Source organism: Anguilla rostrata, chromosome 18, assembly GCF_018555375.3.
Source record: "Anguilla rostrata isolate EN2019 chromosome 18, ASM1855537v3, whole genome shotgun sequence".
Lineage (NCBI taxonomy): Eukaryota > Metazoa > Chordata > Actinopteri > Anguilliformes > Anguillidae > Anguilla > Anguilla rostrata.
In genome coordinates this window covers 13940189-13951367 of record NC_057950.1, presented here as the reverse complement: position 1 = coordinate 13951367, position 11179 = coordinate 13940189, and the positions used below count along the sequence as shown (strand labels likewise).

The window sequence follows — 11179 nt, the reverse complement described above, 5'->3', positions numbered from 1 at the left end:
GCCATGGATACTGTGCCTGATCAAAGCGTTCCTCAAATTAATCTGTTGGCGTACATGTCAGATTAATAAATTCTTGCGTGTTATTATAAAACAATGTACAGAAAGGGATTTTGGGCAGGGGGTGACCCCAAGATGATCCTTAGGGTCAGAGGGAAAGGGCCAGGTCTGTAATCAAGCCAGCATTCAGCCATGTTTTCTTCTCTGCTGAAAGAGCTCCTTGTGCCACAGTAAAAAATAAAAGTGCGTTTAAGATAAATATTGTTTCAATGGTTGCGCATGGAAAAAAATGGAAGCCATACATTTGCCTTGGTTTTCTCGGGCACAGAAAATCATTCATGAGAACACAAAGCCTAGAAAGCCATTTTTCCGTGGAGCTCGTTGCTCCAGCCAAGCCAGACAAGTCCCAAGGCAGGGCCACTTTGTGAACTTTAATTAATACCGGATTACACAACGACCGAGGACATAACGAGCAGGGCGTGCACCTGCTTGGCAGCCGCGGAGACACATTTGTCCTCAGGTAAGTGTTCTCCGTCGGGCTCCTTTCGCAGCCTCTCCTCGCCTCATTAATCAATCTGAGCCAAAGAGAAAAAGAAAAAAAAGCGAGGGATTCCGAATGAAAAGAAAGAGTTGACGCTGCAGTAGTTGGGGGTGCGGCTCTGTTTGCTCGCTCTCTCTCTCCCTCCCTCTCTCTCTCTCGCCCGCCGCTGAACGCTGAACTCCGACCCCAGACACACCCTGTGTCTCACTGCTTGTCAGAGGCACAGCATTGTCTGGTCTAATTGAGCTGCCTCCTGAGAAAACTCTGGAGTAAAAAAGGGGCAGCATTTTGCGTAATACTCCAGAGCAGTGTTTCTCAACCCTGGTCCTGGGGACCCACTGGCCTGCATGTTTCAGATGTCTCCCTGCTCCAGCACACCTGATTCAAATGAATGGGTCGTTATCAGGCTTCTGCAGAGCTTGACGACAACCCATCCATTTGAATCAGGTGTGTTGGAGCAGGGAAACATCTAAAACATGCAGGCCAGCGGGTCCCCAGGACCAGGGTTGAGAAACACTGCTCTAGATCACCTTGTTGCCCAGGGGGCCAAAGACATGCATGATTTAGAGACACCCAACATGAAAACTATGTCCAGGTCTGCAACTAGGGTCATCACACCTTGCAACAGTTACAGAATAATAATCAATAGCTATTTTTATTTCAAGAAGACCTCTACGTTACACACATGTACTGTACAACACAGCTTATTCATGCACTGATTTACAAATAGAAGTATCAGAAGAACCCTGCTCTAGATTAAACTCTCAAACCTTCATTAGCACGGCATATACCAACACAGAAGGCTTCTGCCTTTCATGGTCATGTGACGTATGACGCCGTTAGTGACCAGGTCTGCAGAGGTCTGTTTGAGAGCCTGCGTTAACTGGAGCTACAGTGGCATTCAGAGCTCCTTCGGTTGGCCAGTCGTTTTTCTTTTTTTTTTACTGCGTTTCCTTGGTTTTTATTTTATTTTGGCCCTTGACTGTTGTCTTCTTCCATGTGAAACAGCCTCCATTAACTCACCATCCACAGCCTACGCTGATGAAGTCCAGCTTTTGTCATCTCAGTGAAGCAGTCCAGGGAGCCAGTCACTGGTGACGAGGAGTTTCCACTATGACATAGTTATTGGATTGTATGGGGAAGGGGGGGCTGTGCTCTACGTGTGCAGGATTAATGAGTGTTTAACATCTTCTTAAATAATGTTCGCAAGCCATAAAAAAAAAAAAAAAACATAATGCCTGTCACTGTGTGTACATTTCCTCTGCAAGATGATTCCTCTTCTTGTTGTTTACACAGGAAAAACAAACCTTTCATTTTATACGCCCGTAAAATAACAGCTTGGGGAGGACAGGAGGGGTGAAGCAAAGTGTCCTAAACAGCAAACATCTGTAGCGCCCTGCAGTGTAGCATACGGTTTACGTCGGTGTGCATGTTTGCACTGCAGCTGCTACACTGACCGGCGAAGACCGCACACTCGAATTGTGACAACGCAAACTGTAATCTGTAACAGACCTCAACAGCTTACAGGGCTGTGCGACCGTTTGTGGCGAGCAGAGAGAGTGGGTGTGAGAATGAGGAAACGTGTGGGAGAACGAGAGATTAAATCAGAGACAAGAGGGAGGTGTGGGTGTACATCAAGGCAATACATGACCCTATGAAAATAAAACGCTACAACATATTGCAAATGTGCGTGTACTTTTTTGGGAAAATAAAATGATAAATACGTTTTTAAGTGGTGCAGTCTGGCGAGGCCGCTGTGCTGGTTTTCGAGAAATGTTTCCTTTCGACGGCTATCAGTGCTTTTGGCCGACATGCTTCACGTTAAAAGGCCCGAGCCAAGCTCCTTGTTTATGCATTTGCCTTTCAGAAAAAACAATCACCAGGAGGAGGCTCATTGGACATTCCAGCTCGATGACTGTTTAAAATTACGATGACAATTCCTTGCACAGAGAAACCGTAGTTATGTTAACAAACAACGGACCAAACAACCGATGTCAAAGCAAATTTCAAGAGCTAGCCTAAATCACAGGGTAAAGGGAGTAGGCGAGAAATGACTATGAGCAGGAAAGCTCTTCACACAAACAAGACGCAGAGAACATTCTCATGATTGCAACAAGTGAGCACTTAAAGTAGCCCTAAGGGGCATTCGGTTGCTCTAAGGGCCACAGAGTTGCTTTGAGGGCCACAGAGTTGCTTTGAGGGACACAGAGTTGCTCTGAAGGACACAGAGTTGCTCTGAGGGACACAGAGTTGCTTTGAGGGACATAGAGTTGCTCTGAAGGACACAGAGTTGCTCTGAGGGACACAGAGTTGCTCTAGGTCAGAGGCTGGACACAGAGTTGCTCTGAGGGACACAGAGTTGCTCTGAGGGACACAGAGTTGCTCTGAGGGACACAGAGTTGCTTTGAGGGACACAGAGTTGCTCTGAGGGACACAGAGTTGCTTTGAGGGACACAGAGTTGCTCTGAGGGACACAGAGTTGCTTTGAGGAGCTCAGGGTTCAAACACATATCCTCAGTCACTCCGCTTCTTAAATTCAATCTAAGCAGCTTTGCTGCCAGAGGAAGACCAGTTTTGTTAAAACACAGGCTACTGCTTGTAACTTACGGAGTGTAGGTATCTCTTTGCATAAGCTCTGCCTATAGTGGCAGATACCCGATAGAGTGCTTTGCAATCATGGTACCCTTTCCCTTTATTAAAGTGATGAATAACAGGACAAGCAGAGAGTGTGCTGAGGTAATCACATAGGACAGGAACACTGACATCAGAGTTCTTTCCACCATCTTGTCCATGAACACCCGAGGTGGAAAGGAAACGGCGCCTTATTAGCTGGTTCATGGTTAACACGTCATTTGTTTCTTCATTAGGGAAAACGTGAGGGAACTGTTACAACATCTGGTTTGTGAAGTCAATTACCCCTGCCTCTGGAGATAGCGAGTTTGGACAGAAGGAAATATGTGGGTGGTGCGGGGGGTGGGTGGGGGGGTTAATGATGAAAAGGGACTTCAGCGCTCCCAATTCGCGCATGGCCAGGGGAGCAACAACGCACGCTGATTTACTGGGGTCCTGCTGATCCCACGGAGCAAAGCGACTTCCTGTGAGACCGTGGCCCTGGACAAAGGCCAAGATCCACCTGAGGGGCCAGAGAGCCCAACATCTGGCCGCACGGCACTGGGACCCCAAAAGCGATCCTGCTCAGGGGCAGGAGTCACAGACGAAGCGCATTACGGCCGACCCCCCCGCCCCCCGCCCCCCATGCATGCCAAACACCAGAGTGGAGAAGGACCGTTCAGGAGCCACTTTCACACATGAAACACGGAATACTGCTGCGTGAACACTTCCATATGAACTTTTCCGCCAATCACCATGCAGTATCATCCTACAGCTGCCTGAACAAGTGGCAATCAAATGCTTCCAAAAAGGGCTATGGAAACAGGTCAAGATAATAAACAAGATGTCCAGTCTGGGTGTGGTATGATTCTGTTAACTGGTCTACTGCCAGAGAAGCTAGCCAACATTTGCCAACATTTGAGGTTAGTAGCTAACGAAAGTTAACTGTAACAGCTAATGTCCTGCCATAGCTTGACATGCACGGGCACCTACAGGAACTTTAGAAACAGGGATACCAAAGCAGGTCATAACATGTGATGTAGACCTAAAGGTCCATTTACTTTCTTTTTTTCTTTGGAGTATTAAGAAACTGTAAGTTGCCGGATGGCGAAGAAAAACGAGTCATGCTTTGTACGATCAATCGAGTAATGCTACAGCTTTGTTCACGCTAACAGTGAAATGGAACATTTTCTGTAAATGCTACAAGGTCTTGAGCTCTTGCAGATTGCTGGAGCAACCATTCTGGAATGCTGACTTTAGCTTTCATTCACACATGATCTCCTAAATGGCAAAGCTCAGGAACATCTGCTGAGTGTGAGGCTGCTTGGCTGAAAAGATGAGGGTTCCCTGCAGAAGACTTTTGGATTTTGACCCCCCGCAAACAGAAAGGGAGGATATGACCCCCCCCCCCGATCCCCATCACCGACCTGCAGTCTAATACAAACTGCACCCTACCTTTCGCTCTCTGGTTTTAAATCATCATGAGAATCCAGCCCTTTCTGAAACCTCCATCACTCCCATACACGTTACACCACCATGCAAATGCCTTCCTGTTTATGGAACAGAACATTGAAAAAGAATAGTGGAGTCGACTTTAAAAGCACCACTATAAAAACAACTCATTCGTGCATTTACAATACGGGTTACACCTATATTGTATTTCAAATTAATCACCCGTCTAACAGTTGTTATGAATTGCAGTTTCCCCCGCTTCTGCTTCTGGGAGTCAGATTTATTTATTTATTTTTGAACGTAATGTACCACCTTCTGCTTGCCGTTTCTCCTGTGTTGAAGAAACGTGCCGAACTTACACACAGCCCACACAGTACAGTACCTGGCCCAAAGAACCGCACGCTAACGGTTGAAGACCCCCCCCCCCTCCCCAAAATGCCTCTGTTTTCCTGGCTGGCTGTGGAACCTCGACGGAAACGAGGAGTGCTGGCATGAGAAGAATCCGTGAGAAAATGGGAAACAGCAGAGGGGCAGAACAGAGCTGGAATTGTGAGCACCCGGCTCTTTGTGGGCCTTCTATCGTGTGCTTAACGGCGTGGGACCACGAACCCCCCCACCCCCGCTGGGGAAGGAGGGGGGAGGAGGGTGCATGTGCAGGAGCATGTGGGGGTGGCTAGCCAGCTCTCTCCGTGCTCCATTTACTGTTCAAACCTCGCTCAAATGAGGACCACATGGCAGCTGTTTTTTCTCTCTTTTTTTATTTTCTTCTCTTCCATGCTGTGGGGTTCATCTACATTTCCTTGGTGTTTTTTCCTCCCTTTTGATGCGAGCTGTTCATGCAGAACCGGCCGGGCCGAGGGCCCTTCACCTTCTCCGCTCGGAGAAATAAACAGAGCCATCGATTAATAAACAGGGTTCTCTCGAGCGACAACGTTTGCCCCGCGATCCCAGGCCGTGACGGTAATCATGTTATGCTTGGCACGTCTTAAAGCGCCTGAGCGGCAGAAAAAGAAATGAGGGAAGGGAATGAGAGGGGGGAATGGGGGGGCGGGGGGCAGAGGTTATTATAAATAAAAAAAATGCAAAAACAGCCACAATGCAGCGAGTTAGCCTGCAGTACATGTTTGGGTGATATTTCAGATGGTTGTAATTTTCGCATTAAGGAAAGGAGCAGTTCCCCCGGCGCCTGTGCTGGCAGCGGCAGGTTTGAGGGTCGGTGTGGCGGTACAGTAAACACGCTGCACACGGGGCGCCCCGTGCCCCCGATGGATCTACAGGCTCCTGGGACACAAGGCACCGTGATGCCAGCAGAGAGGTACAGGCATTCACGCATGTCCTGTGGCTGGTCAGAGGCAGACGAGAGCTGCCCTCTCCATGAGTCTGGGACTCCGCTCCCTAAATATCTGGTGGCTGCTTGTGACGGCTAGCGTGGCTCGTAGTCATCATTACCCAGGACATTGCATCCACCAGCCAAACATGTTCTGTCCAGCACAGGATGGCCTACATCCCGTATATAGCATTTTGGCAAATAACTTAGCAAATTTGGGATATTCTATGTTTTTATGCATCACTAATATAACTCCTCTGCCGGAAAAAACAGCATTAACACAACGTACACAACTTTTTACAAGGGTACAACAGCAGTGTCCTACCCGGGAATCGAACCAGCTCCTTACCCATCACACTACACTGCCGCCATTAAATGGAGTCGCAAGTACCTTGCGTTTGGGTAAGGGCGTGTTGGGGACCACATTGAGAGGCATTGCCACGGTTCCTTCGCTCCCTCATTCCACACTCCCACACACCCAGCACAGAACATCTCCATGGCGTGAATGTGTGTTGATACACAGTCATCAGCCTCCTCTTGACACGCGTCAGCAGCTCTGTCAGAACGCTCTCGGTTCCGCTCTCCCCTGGGTCGTTCTCGGTTTGTTGTGACGGTGTGCTCTCTGAAGCCTAGCCCCTCCCCAGGGATTTCTCCGTTCTGTTGACATAGCAACATTTGCGTTAAGCATTCCGTATTATTCTTCCACTGGCGGGCCCTAATATAGGGCTAGTTTTTGTTTCCATTTGATGGGTGGTCTGGACCACGGCTGAGTTGGCTAGTTCAGGAACTCCTGTCCTTTCCTGCACGGCACAGGGGAGGCTGTGGGCTTCTTAACACAGCCATGAAATCCAACTGTGCCGGCCTGTGTCTGGCCACAGAAGGTGCATTGTTTCATCCCACGGAGACATGGCCAGAAAACCGTCTCTCCTTTTTATCGGTTTAGAAACATTTATAGCAAGAATGAGGCAAAAAATCAACAATGTTAAAAAAGCATCTCTCATTGTGCGTTTCCTGTTCCAGGCATAGTGTCATGTCTCCGTTTGGGGGAGGGCGGGGGTGAGGGCCACAAGTGGCTTTTCTCATCGGCATGTCAAAGAGCTAAACGGTTCACAAAACAGACAAGAGAACGTAAATGATGCGCTCTCTCTGTAAACAGTTTATCCTTCTGGGCCTCCGAGCGCTTTGTTTTTTGGAAGGTCGCATTAAAAGGTTTATAATGCACTCCAAAAAGCCCAGCTTTCTCCAGGCCCGCGAAGCAAGGAAGCCTGTTTGAGAGCAGGAGCCCCGAGCCAGCGGGGGGGATTACCGTTGCTGTGCGAGGCAGGAGTAGCGCCGAGCGGCCGAGCTCGCTGCACGGAGGGTTTCTGAGGCGCTGTTTTTCCGGCATAGGGCCGGGGGGCGGTCGGGGGGGTGGGGGTGGGGGGGTTGGCAGGGCCTGTGTGCTCTCTGCGGTCACTGGAATTCAAACCACGCAGGCAGAAAGGCCTCCTGCCACAGGCCGACCCCAGCCAGGGAGGCGGGGGGAGAGGAACAATGCAGAGCCGTGCAGGTTAATGGGGCAGTGCGGGACCTGGCTCGCACGGGGGGGACTTTTCAACATTCTTTTACAGGCATGTCAAATATGGAAGAAATGGCGTTGGAAAAGGAATCCGGCTCGGGGGATTTGAATCTGCCTGGAGAACCTGACTGAATTCAGTTTTAGTTGAAAGAGAAGCGAGTCAGACTCTGATACGGTATGGGCTCTGCGTGCCGACTCAACCCCCCAATCCCCAACTAATGCATTTCTCACTACGATCATGCTACATTTTTCATCTTTTTTCAGTTCTAGAATAAAGAAACAGTATGAAGTATATATATATGTATATATGCAATGGATTAAATTTGTATGGGTGTGTGTTAACTGTGTGGGTGTGTTAGCAACGCATTTTAATGTGCATGTATGTGTGTGTGCTTGTATGAGCATGCATGCTACCCGACTCCTCAGGGCTATGGACTCATGTTATCATTTCCCAGGGTTCTGGCCATTCCGGTCTACCTTAAGAGGCTCAGATGATTGACGCGCTGCGGTCTGAGGGAAGGGGAACGGGGGATGACTGACGGGTGGAGTATCAGGTAACCGCTTATTACCCAGAGCAGTGTGTACGGCCTCTTACACAAAAGGTAGATCCGCCAGCTCTCTCCACACGCACAGAGAGCCCGAAAACAGACGTTTCCCTCCTTCTGGCCTTGGGTTCGAAAAGGCGACGAGCACTCGGTCGGGGGAAAAGAGAAACGCAGCGTTCCCGAACACCGCCGTTCTGAAGGCACGTAAAACCCTTTCCGTGCATTCCAGAGAATCCCGAAAACTGTTTTACCATCAGCCTGAAAATTAATTAACCAGGAGCACTGCACAACAAAAAGGAAATTAATGGGGTGCCCAAAAATGAAAAATAAAAAAGTTTCACCCACAACTCTCATATGAGGGAAACTGGGCAACTTATATACTGGGCAACTTATATACTATTGACTTTCCTTAACAAACCGGTGCCTGCCCTCTGAGTCCGGCTCTGCTCAAGGCTTCTTCCTGCTATCAGTCAGGGAGTTTTTCCTTGCCACGGTTGCCCTAGGCTTACTCTTTGGGGGCTGGTTCTCTGTAAAGCTGCTTTGTGACAAAGCTCCTTTGTTAAAAGTGCTATACAAATAAAAATTGATTGATTGATTGATATACATAGATTATTGGAAAGACAAAGGCCTGGTTTTCATGTATATGAAACCATGCCTTTGTCAAAAATATACACATTAAATAAATAAATAAATAAATAAATAAATAAATAAATAAATAAATAAATACATTTTTACATATTACATATATACATAATCTATACATTTTTGAGAATAAACATGAAACTAGGCCCACCGGTCAGTCAACCTCTTCGCTTGCATATCGTCTCACAAAATGTCTTGTAAATGTTCACTGTTCTGATTACCGCATTCCACATTCATTTCAGTCACACATGGCATATGGCATGTCCCACATGCATGGAGAGCGTGTTCCACATACAGGGAGAGCGTGTTCCACATACACGGAGAGCGTGTTCCACATACATGGACAGCGTGTTCCACATACATGGAGAGTGTGTTCCACATGCATGGACAGCGTGTTCCACATGCATGGAGAGCGTGTTCCACATACATGGACAGTGTGTTCCACATACATGGACAGCGTGTTCCACATGCATGGAGAGCGTGTTCCACACACGTGGAGAGCGTGTTCCACATACATGGAGAGCGTGTTCCACATACATGGACAGCGTGTTCCACATACATGGACAGCGTGTTCCACATGCATGGAGAGCGTGTTCCACATACACGGAGAGCGTGTTCCACATACACGGAGAGCGTGTTCCATATACACGGAGAGCGTGTTCCACATACGTGAAGAGCGTGTTCCACATACATGGACAGCGTGTTCCACATACATGGACAGTGTGTTCCACATACATGGACAGCGTGTTCCACATACATGGAGAGCGTGTTCCACATGCATGGACAGCGTGTTCCACATGCATGGAGAGCGTGTTCCACATGTATGGACAGCGTGTTCCACATACGTGGACAGCATGTTCCACATGCATGGAGAGCGTGTTCCATATACATGGACAACGTGTTCCACATGCATGGACAGTGTGTTCCACATGCATGGAGAGCGTGTTCCACATACGTGGAGAGCGTGTTCCACATACATGGACAGCGTGTTCCACATACTTTCCTCCCCAGTTCATGGGAGCCTGTTGCTGTGGCTTTTATGAACCCAGTGACTCAGGCTGGGCCTGGTTTAATGCGGGGATTAGTGGTGTCAGTAACGCCTCTTAAGAGATGAGGGTGTGAGACAGAGAGAAGGGGAGCTACGTACGGCAGGAAGTCAGGGAGAGAGGGAGCAGGGTTTCAGAAAGGAGACGAGGACAAGAGAAACCAGACTGCTGGAGAGGGTGAATGAAAGAGAAGAATGGAAGTAAAGGAGGGGAGAAAAATGAGAGCAATGGAAGGAGATAGAGGAAATGAGGAAGAGACAGAGATAGGGGGAGGAAAAGGGCAGAGAAGGAGGTTATAAGTGAGAAGCAGGGAGAGGAAGGAGAGTGGGAGAAACGAAGAGAAAGATAGAGTAAAGGAGAGAGCACAGAGAGAGAAAGAGAGGTAGTGCGGGAGAAAGAGAGGGGGGAGAGAGGAGAAACAGGAGTGAGAATGTGAAGGGGCATGAGGGGGAGGCAGAGAAGGGGAGAAGGGAGACTGAGGAAGAGAAGGAGAGAGAAGAGAGAGGAGAGCGCGGGGGAGTGAGGAGACTCCTCTGGGAATTTCCCGTGCTCCTCGGAGAGGCCCGCTTTCTCTTCTTTCTGTCTTTTATTTATTTTGTTCCTTCGCTCTCCTGTTTTTATGACTGTGCAGATAAGAGGGTCCAGGGGGAGCCGAGCAGCCTGGCCAGGCTCCACAGGCGGAGGGAAACGCTGCTCATTCCCCGAGCAGAGAAAATGGCGCATCCTGCCTGCCGCTGGCCAACCGCAAGCAGGGGAAAGGTCAGCAGAGCAGCCCGTGTGAAATACGGCGATGCAAACGCAATCAAATAAACCGACTCTTACGCAAGGAAAAAGAAAAACTGGAACTCACGAGATAATGCATTTGAATGCGTGCAGGCACTCCAAACATGTTTTCCAATGCATGCAAATATACCATCATTTTCTTTCTCTTCGCGGCATATTCTGTTGAGCTTATTCAGATGTGCCTCACTGACGCGGCTACAATTGATCTATTTTGCAATCTGACAGTTCGCTCCGGGGCTGGAGTACACTCACTGAGCCAGGTGTTCAGGTGTGTCCCCCCCCACCCCACCCCACCCCCGCTCAGGTGAGGCGTTCTGAAGGCTCGCCCGGTCGCTCGCTCGCTCGCTGCTGCCGCTCACCGAGCGGCATGTCCCCACAAATCCGGCCTTGTTTTTCCCTCTCCGCAGCCTTCAGGTCCCGAGTCAATATTAGCTTTGGCTCGCGACCCGAGTGTTTACCGACCTGTTCACTCAGTCCCAGGCACCGGCGCAAATCGCCAGGTACCAGCGCCGCGTCAGCGAAGATGGCGACGGCGAAGAAGCAGAAGAAGGGGAAAGAAGGAAAGGAAAGCGCGAGCTGAGAGTACTGCTGAGTCCGGCGTCCTCATTTCCTGTTTTCCAGCCGAAACGCCACCCCACCGCAAAGGACACCAACAAACAACTGCCCCCCCCCCCCTCT

General features: G+C 49.2%; 1 long non-coding RNA gene across 1 annotated transcript; it reads left to right on the top strand.

Moving 5' to 3' along the window:
• The first annotated feature begins 7407 nt into the window (after positions 1 to 7407).
• LOC135244958 (uncharacterized) lies at positions 7408 to 10973 on the top strand. Its single transcript, XR_010327106.1, has 3 exons — positions 7408 to 7660; positions 7941 to 8039; positions 10350 to 10973. It is a non-coding gene; the product is annotated as an uncharacterized LOC135244958 (long non-coding RNA).
• The last annotated feature ends 206 nt before the right edge of the window (positions 10974 to 11179 follow it).